We start from the raw sequence: 9,629 nt of genomic DNA on the forward strand, positions 1-9,629 counted from the left end.
TCCAGCGTGTTCTTCGCGACACGTATTCACGATCGGTGAATGGAAATTAAACGGATTAGGGTACATTCGAGAGTCTTGGGGTGTTTCTTTCGAAAACCTGTATTCAGTGGGATTCTTCTGAATACGTTGATTTCTGCCAGAGCAAGATCTCATTAGCGGTGACGTTAGGTTACCTGAGTTCCTTGATCGATTTGATACGAGGTTTTTCATTTTCTTTTCGTTTCTCTCTTGTCGGATGACCAGATTAGAGGTAAAAATACGACACTTCCATTAGAAACGTGTAACATTGGTCAGACGAATAATCTTCTTCGAACAGTTGAAGTAACATTCTAAAGACTTGTGTCGATTAATCAAAATGTTCTCTGCGATTTATACAAGCGTAGTTTATCTAGGAATAATTAGCCGATACTCTCGTAAGAACGCAACGACGCGTTCAATATTCGTTCGTTATTTTTTTTCTCTTTTTTAATTTTTCTCTACTCTGACCAGTTTTATGCTCACTTTCCAAGTCGACGAACAATAAAGACCTCGCTGAGAAAAAAAAAAGCGACACGACTGAATCCCGTTAAAAAATTCGTATTAGATATTGCTCGTGATCATCGTGACTTGCCTTGTGGAAAAAAAAAAAAACGTTGAACGATATTTCGACCAAGAAGCGCGTTAAATTAGCATACCGTTATTTCCCCCCCGTATTCGAACGGATCCTAAACGCGGATCGAAAGCGCACTCGAACGAGTAGATAAGAAAGAGGAATCGTCGGAACAAAGAAAGAAAAAAGTAGACAAATACGAAAAAAATGCCTTCTCAGAGAGCACGCAGAATACGATTTAATAGGCGTACAGGTAAACAAAACGCAGAATACGTACGTACATGTAAATACACATATTGATAGAAAAAGAAGCAGAAAACACAAAAGAAAGAAGAGGGAAGGAAAACACAGTAGCCGTACATGATAAGTTATATCGTTTAGAAATAGGCTCGATAAAATAGACTGGTCCGTCGATTGTCGCCGACGTTTAACGGAAAAGAAGTTGAGGAAGGAAAGATTCATCGTGATATTTTCAAACGTCTTCGAGTTTCCAAAAAGAAGAAAGAAAGAAAGCAAGAAGCTAACACAGATAGGGCAGAACTTCGCTCGATCCGAAAGAGAAAAGCACAGAAAAAAATGAATCTCTCGTTCTTTCGAAAACCATGTAACTGACTGACGTTTCGAGTTAGCGACCGGTTAGCTTCGTTTTGGCTAAAGAGACGAAAGAGGAAGAAGATGGGAGGTAGAAAGAAAAATCGGCTGAAAGCGAGCGAACAACGTTGTTTCCAGCCGGATTGAATACGCTACACGCGTCCCCGGGGTAAATTGATGGGAAAATAATGGAAATTTCTATTCCATGGACGTGCTTGCAACCAGCCAGAAGAATATACATGTATGTATGTATGTATACATATATCTATTTTTTATTCAACGAACGATCGTATAAAACGAAACGACTGGAAAAGCAGCGAGCGTGATCGATTGAGCGTGGCTAAAAGAAACGTTCATTGCTTTCCCGCCAATTTACCATTTATCCGCACACCCGTGGTACCATATATCACCTGATACAGAATAAACAACTATTCGCTGACGAAGGAATGTGGAACAGAGAGAAATTTAGACACGCGACAGAAACAGGAGTAGAAGAGGGAGAGAGAGAGAGAGGGGGAGAAAGGATATTTTATCTCGTCGATACTGTTGATAAGTATAAATACTCGGGGGCCTCGTTCTACACGAACTTAAAAGCTACTAATGGCCGCCGTTGACTTAATGATGACAATATTATTACCTGTAGATATACATATACATATATATATTACGCGTACTATTCTTTCATACTAAGTACCTATTGTATAATATAAAATCGATTATTATTGTACATTGTATACATATATACCTGTACCGGAACACACTTATATAGAGAACAGTCAGCTAAACTTACACGGATACAAACTTTGCGACAATATTACGATATTTAAAGAAACCATTGCCAAAATCTCGCGAGACACGCGTGTACGCATGTAGATACAACTTGGGAAACGAGGAGAAGCTTGATCCTTTTGTAACGCCGATGACAGTCGTGTGTATTCTCGTTTGAGCGAGATGCTCTTCCTTTTTCTGGAGTACGAGATGAACGTATTTCGTGTGCAGAGATGAGGAGTTATGGTTTCTCTGATAATCGTGGAAAGGGGACACGTTTTGCTATTGCTGGGTGAGAAGATCGAGGAATCGGGTGAAGTGGGATTGGAAATGGTTAGGTGGAGAAGATGGAGAAGAGTGTGAGAATTTTGTGATGAAATTGTTGCGATTTCGTGAAGAATTCAAGGGGGTGTGGAGGTTTTTGTGGTAACGGTGAAATTGACGAGTCGCGATCGGATTTTTCTTCTAATTTAAAGGAAGCTCTAGATTTAACGGGAAATATTCGTGGCGGTGGATTGGAAGAAGCGAGGTACTCGCGAGACAGCTTATGCGTGTGTTTGTAGTATCGCGAAAAATTTTCGCTGTGGTTGCGAATTTGGTAACGATCCTTTTTTTAGGCGGATTTAATTTCGCTCTTCGAGTATTTTTTCCGCTGCCGCTCTTTAAATTCGCGATGTACAAGCGCAGTGACAAAGGCAGAAAAGGAGGACGGTAAATCGCAGGAAATCTTGCGAATATTCCGCGAAAATTTCGCGTTAGTTTGGGGGTTCCGAAACTCGCGACGAAAAAGCAACGACAAACGTAGAAAAAAAAAAGATACCGAATCACAGAAATCAATGTGAAATCTCGCGAATATTTCGCGAAATTTATGCGAATATTTCGCATTAATCTGGAAACTCCTTAAATTGGCGAAACGAAAATAATAACAGACTTAGAAAAAGAAGACTCTGAATCTCACAGATTAATGTGAAACCTCGCGAATATTTCGCGAAATTTATGCGAATATTTCGCATTAATCTGGAAACTCCTTAAATTGGCGAAACGAAAATAACAACAGACTTAGAAAAAGAAGACTCTGAATCTCACAGATTAATGTGAAACCTCGCGAATATTTCGCGAAATCTCTGCGAATATTTCGCGTTGCTCTTGGGGTACCTTAAACTCGCGACGAAAAAGCAACGACAAACGTAGAAAAAAAAGATACCGAATCTCACAAGTCGGTGAAAAATCATGCAAAAATTCCGCGAAATCTTTGCAAATATTTCCCAATAATCTGGGGACTCCTTAAATTCGCGACGTAAAAATGATAAGAAACTTACAAAAAAGAGATCAGTGAGAAATCTCGCGAAATCTCGCATTGCTCCGTGTCTTCCTCCAAACGGTGCAAGCAAGCTACTCTCGCCCTCGTCTTCTCATCTCCGCACAATACCGCGTACGCTTCCGTTCAATCGAGAATTCGGCTGCTATCGGCGATGAATTTTTTTACGAGTTTCGTGGTAAATGTTGGGTATAATGTAACATTCGTGCAATGATACCATCCAATCTCGAGTCAGAGAGAAAGTGGTATACTATACCGAGTCTCTTAATCGAGAAGGTATTACGAGAAACGGCATTTGTATTTTGTATTTTTATATAGTTTGTAGAACTCGTCAGCGTCGACTTTGCAGAAACGATGTCTGCATCTGTGATCGAACGCCTAGTCTTCACGGATGAAAATATTTCTCGCCAATTTCATTCAATTAACCCTTTACTTTTCGCGTAACGAATTGTCCAATCGAAGAAGTTTCAAATTCTTGGAATATTTCTTTCGTAAAGTGATCGTCGTTCCCTTTAAGTAACGACATAGATATATTTCACGAATTCCAATTAAGATGTTCAATTCCAAGTACATCAAACAACTCTGATTTCAACTGTAATTAATTCAACTTAATTTCAATTGGACGATATTTTTTTCCGTGCAGTCTACCGGCAGGATTTCTTACATCTGTAATCGTTTACACCCCAAAAAAAAATGAGTCATATCCCTGCCATATCCAATATTCTAACGAAGAGTGCTGGGTCCTTCGGTGTAAAGTAGCATTTAAGAATCGTGTACTTAAAAATCTCGAGGACGACGAAAAATTTTCAAAAATCGGGTTAATTTTGTGGACGGTGAACGATGTCTTTCCTATTTACTCTAAAAGCAAAAGAAAAGAAAAAAAAAGTAATTCTAAACACTTCGAATTATCGTAAGGGCTTTCAGTTAGATATATACCGACGATACTAATTCAAAACATATCCCTTTAAAAATGTTACAATAAATATTTCGTAACAAGTTTCCATTGTCTCACCTGTCTACGAAAGTAAACACGAAAGAGAGAGATATAAAGAACCTTCAGCACCTTCGAATCTCACTTATCTAAATGAATCTCTTATGATGCTCAAGGGCTTGGACGCAGTATTGAATAAAAAGAAAGAAAATTTTACAATTAAGTTAGCGCAGGTGCAATACTCGTGAAACGAGTGCACGTAGGATAAGGAAGAAAATGATGGGAAAAAAAAAAAAATTAACAAGATACTCCGGGATTCTATGATAAAATTGTACAGAAATGATTCTTCGACCACCTCGTGAGACTATCTCGTTTTGTTCTCCCCAACTTTAGTGTACCGCGCTGAACAAACGATATGTTAAAAACGTTTCAACGAGTTTCGCCTAGAGAGACTGGATGTACATACTTATATAGGGTAGCGCGAAAAGAAATTTCTCCGAGAAAGAAAAAGAACGAAACTGTATCGGTAAAGTAGAGACCGACAATTTCTCACGTCGATAATTACAATGAACACCTTTCTCTTTTTTTTTCTTTTTTCTTTCGATTAGTCCCGAGACGAATTAGCTAGGCAGGACACAGATATACCGTACACAACGGCCGTGCGAAACGACGTAATGTGAAACGAAAAAGAGAAAAAGTGAAAATAAAAAAAAAATAAAAAATCTGCACTGTGCACTTTCGTGAATTGAAGGTATTAATCGTAAAACGTAGGTGTAGCGATGAGCGAGTCGAAAGTCAGATTTAGAGTTCGTATATCTAATGCACGCGTAGCTATGCGGTTAATAAGGGATATCCGTGAGTCGTTTGATGCAGGCCGTGGTGAGAAAAATGTTCGCGAAGAAAGAAATTCGATCTATTTAACGATTCGAGAAACTTCAGAAAAAAAATTCCAAATAAATTTCTAGACAATTAGTGGGAACGGTGCAATGGAAAGACAATTTTCTTTTCTAATGAAACTTTTTTCAAAAATATGTCTCCTTCGATAACACCTCGAATAAAAAATTTCATTTCGAAATAAATTCCAAGTAAATTTCCGCATAATTAACGGGAACGCTGCAATGGAAAACAAATTTCTTTTTTTCTAATAAAACTTTTTCAAAAATATGTTTCCTTCAATCGTGCCCCGAATAAAAATTTTCATCTCGAAAAAAAATTCCGTGGCCCGCATCACGCGCGCGTTTCGTATGCATATTTGTATTTGTGTATACCGTGTGTGCGTGTGTATGTTCGTATACGTCTGTGTATACGTGAAGACCAGAGGACGATGGGGTACGATGAGAGTTGCTTGTAAATGTGTGAATTGGAACTTTTTTTAAGAGTAACAGAAGTCGCCGAATTTCGAAGAATTCGATGTTTAAAAAAAAAAAAAACAGAAACGTGTAAAGCATACGTTTAATATTTCGAAGGAGAAAGATCGTGAAGAAAAGAGTGTAAATGCATCCCGGACATTGGAAACGCCACGGCCTGTCGAGTAGGCTAATATACATAATTACGTCTTCTATTTATCGACAATAAATTAACACGAACTATTTACAAGTTATAACGACAAAAAAAAAAAAAAAAAAATACAGGAAAAAAATAGGACATTCGAGGGGAAGCGCTGGCCGTCACCGAAAAGGGATGTTCGAACGTTTGTATGTAGATAAAAAAAAGCGAATCGTGAAGAGAGATATTCCGAGAGAACGTATTTTCCAAACGCAGCATACATTAAGGGTATACATAGTAATATAAACATATATCGCCTAGCTTCGCTTGCTAGATTTAATATTTTTGTAATGACGCTTAGACGTAGCTCGTTTGTACCTTCACAGAGTAAGAAAACGTGTTTAAACTTTCGCGCGTCAGAGCAGCGCGCGAAATTCAAATTGAAGCGGGGCGATTGATTCGCGTTTACAGTGAAGTGACCACACCGTTAAAAAGAAGAAAAAGAAACACCGTAATCCACGGATCGTATGGTAATTCCACGCGTCAGAAAAATATATATATACATACACATATATAAAAAGAAAAAAACATGTAATATAAGAGATGTAACTCGAGAAAGGAATTCGTGATTCTTCGATTGAGATTGAGCTTACGCTTACCACCTACTTTCTGTTACCGATTTCTTCGATTACGTCATGTACAGCTATGCTAATCTACCAGTGGAACGATTCTAAAAATAGATAAGGTGATCGAGATCGCGAGAATTCGTCAATGTGTCGCGGGAGAAAGTCGATCGAAGAGATACGAATAGCACAAAAAAACAATCCTGCCGATACGGTGGTAAGAGATTCGCATCTGAGAAAAAGAGACCGTGCACGTACAGCCGAACGAGTGCACCGTGTATATGCTACGCATAAGTATGTACTTAAGTCGTAAAATTTCGTTTAGCGTCTGCATTTGTACCTCTCTAGAAGTAAAAATACGAAAAAAAAAAAAGAAAAAAATTACGATACTGGATATACGATCGCTAAAAAATAAAAAAAAAATGACCGTCGGCGGAACCAAACTACTTGCGTATTTGTATAGAACTCCATATACACCTACATACATAAAATGCCAAAAGAAAGCAGGTATAATCGTGAAACGATCGCATTTTCTTATTCTCTTTTCCACCAGAAACATTTTCCTATGACACGTTAGAATACACGAAAACGATCCTTGTAATATACATTTGTAGATGTGTAGACTATGAAATTCCGATTTCGTAACACGTTACTACGGTGTCTAAATAAAATAAATACGATCAAATTTTGTTACTCCCGTGGAGTTTCTTTCGTCGAACGTACAATCGTAGCCATCTGTGTTCAAGAGAACGTACTACGCAGCCACGCCGAATACGTAACGCGACGAAAATTCAATTTGAAAAATGCGAAAACACTCACCCAACTGCGGCACCGAAACGTACGTCTCGCAATCCACTAGAAATTGGCCGGTTTGCACTGCACCGAGAGCGACGACACGTTTCGTCAGGAACTCGATGGTTTGCGGGCCGGTTCTGTTCTCGATCATCGGATACTGTTGCAATCTAGCGAACACACGAAATGCCGGTTACCAACGTAGGTATCGAACGTTCGTTCCTCGCGTGTTTGAGGAAATATAAATGCTTGTGGTAATTACAACAGTAAACGAACATTGCACAAAGCGAAACAAAACGTTCTAGAATGCTCGATGTGCTCTGACATGTGCTATTGCGACATAACCTCTAAATGTCAGATAGTTTTGAGAACGCGTGTAGTACGTCGAATTAAAAGTTCGCAATAGCTCGAATAAGAAACGTGTGCTTAGAAAAGGTGTTTATAGTTTGGAAAATTACTTACACGGTAACACCCATGTTTTTCAGACACCGAAACACCGAACACACCGGGCAACACAAAAGGAGACACTTGTCAAACGGAAAGAACGCGCGCAACTTGAATTCGCTCCTGCTAATATTACGTGAGGATCGCTAGATGTCGTTAGGAGTACAAAACATGGCGACCTCTACGTCATAAGTTGTACGAAAGTTTGTACCCTTTAGAAAACATCGATTTGAAAAAATTTTCACATTTAGATTGAAAATTATTAAACACTGTTCACTATTCGATGCATTAATAATACACTTGGGTTATGTTAACACGAGTATGCGATCATATACCATGTTTTTACTGCGTCGGAAAAAATTGAAATTTGATACCAATGGATAGCGACCGTTATACGTCTAAAAATTATGCTCACGCAGTACGATTTTCTCCTATATGCAATTACTTAACTTCCTAGTCCGATAATTCAGTTCAACCACCGTTACTATTCCAATCACATTTACAGACGCAGATTTTACTCGAGTTTATCACCATCGTTACATTTTTACTACACTTTTAGCACCGAACACGCGACAAACCGACACTGAACTGAATACGCGCGGGAATATTCAAGCAATTCAAATTCAATGAGAGATGGCGCCGCTAGCGAAACGTTTGTAGCGGATTGCTACAGACGTGTTCTGTATTACAAGCCCACGCGGGAAGTAGGATTAGGAGATCTTTCTTTAGATCGCCTGTTTTACCACACGGGATCGTGACGAATAAAATATATTTGACAAAAATATATTCTTTACAATTATTAACAACCGAATTATATATATATTACAAAATCTTCTATCTCTTGCTTCACAAACACTCTTCACCTTACGGCCGCTACTCCTCCTGCAACAGTCGCTAAGAAAAGGTGGCGCTGGAGATCCCTCCCGCGCACACCTACCACTTCCGGCGTTCGTCGGTATCCCGGAAACGAACTCTCTTTCCGCTTTGGCGGGTCGCGGTAGACGCCGCCACACGTTCACACCGCTGTGAAATAGAACTGTATCGATGACGAAGAACCTATCGAACGTAATTTCACCGTGCACGAGAGATGGCGGTGTAGTGCATTCGAGTGCATTTCGGAATGGCGATATCTGTTAGAACTCGTGTGAGGTGTAGTTTTATTGTTGACATATAAGTGACGTCGAATTCGGGATGAAATGTAAGTGACAAGTTTTTCGTGGGTGCCCGATTGCGTATTTGCGCGAGAAAATTCCTCAAGCAGAAGGAAAGATGGTGGCGTCCACGTGCAGGAGGGAAGTTTGAAAAGCGAGGTAAGGATAATTTGCACTCTGCATGCTGGATAAGTCGTGCAATTGCCGATTCTTAACCGTGTTTGGCCATCCGTACCGGTCATGCGGTTTATTTCAAAATACGTGACGTTAATACGTTAGATATGCAATCGTATGCAACTCGTACGCGATTCGTATGCGCTTAATCGATCGATGAGATTATAACGTACCGCGAAATGAATATTACAAATAGGTCCGTTCGAATAATCGCGGAAGTTTCTCTTTTTGAAAGCCGCCGAAGCTTGCTTGAATATCATATTAGCTGTGCAACGATCGTAATCGTGCAAGTCGTATATGCACATGTGGCCGCCATTAACACGTTTACCGCCAATATTCTATTACGTGATTATCTCGATCTCGCTTATCGAGCTTATCGATATTCGCAATCTCGATGACTTGTGTACACATACAGGGTGTTTCAGTAGTAAATTTCACGAAATACACGTTATTTTCGAACTTTTTCTACATCGAAACATACCGTACCATCGAATTCCGTTAGAATTGCCAATAAAAACGTAACATTTCACACAGGACGTATCTTTTTACGATCCCCGGTGCGGTTCTCGTGGGTGATATCAGCCGTATCGCGAAACTTTTTAATTAAACCCGAACGATGTCGGTCACGCACGCGGCTCACACCGAGAATCTCGATATCGATGATCGATGAAATATCGTCGAACTCTTCAATAAACGGCGGAAAATCGAGCCATCGAAATTCCTTTCGAACCACTCTGTACGAAAGAATCGTGTCACGATTTTC

General features: G+C 39.5%; 1 protein-coding gene across 1 annotated transcript in view; it reads left to right on the forward strand.

Annotated features, from left to right (window-relative positions):
• Positions 1–8,797: 8,797 nt before the first annotated feature.
• Positions 8,798–9,629, forward strand: part of LOC108573011 (dystroglycan-like) — a 189,184-nt gene continuing 188,352 nt past the window's right edge. Inside the window, exon 1 of the mRNA XM_017935365.1 lies at positions 8,798–8,851. The gene's annotated coding sequence lies outside the window, so the exon portion shown is untranslated. The remainder of the gene's footprint in view (positions 8,852–9,629) is intronic.

This window comes from Habropoda laboriosa, unplaced genomic scaffold (assembly GCF_001263275.1).
Source record: "Habropoda laboriosa isolate 0110345459 unplaced genomic scaffold, ASM126327v1 scaffold102, whole genome shotgun sequence".
Lineage (NCBI taxonomy): Eukaryota > Metazoa > Arthropoda > Insecta > Hymenoptera > Apidae > Habropoda > Habropoda laboriosa.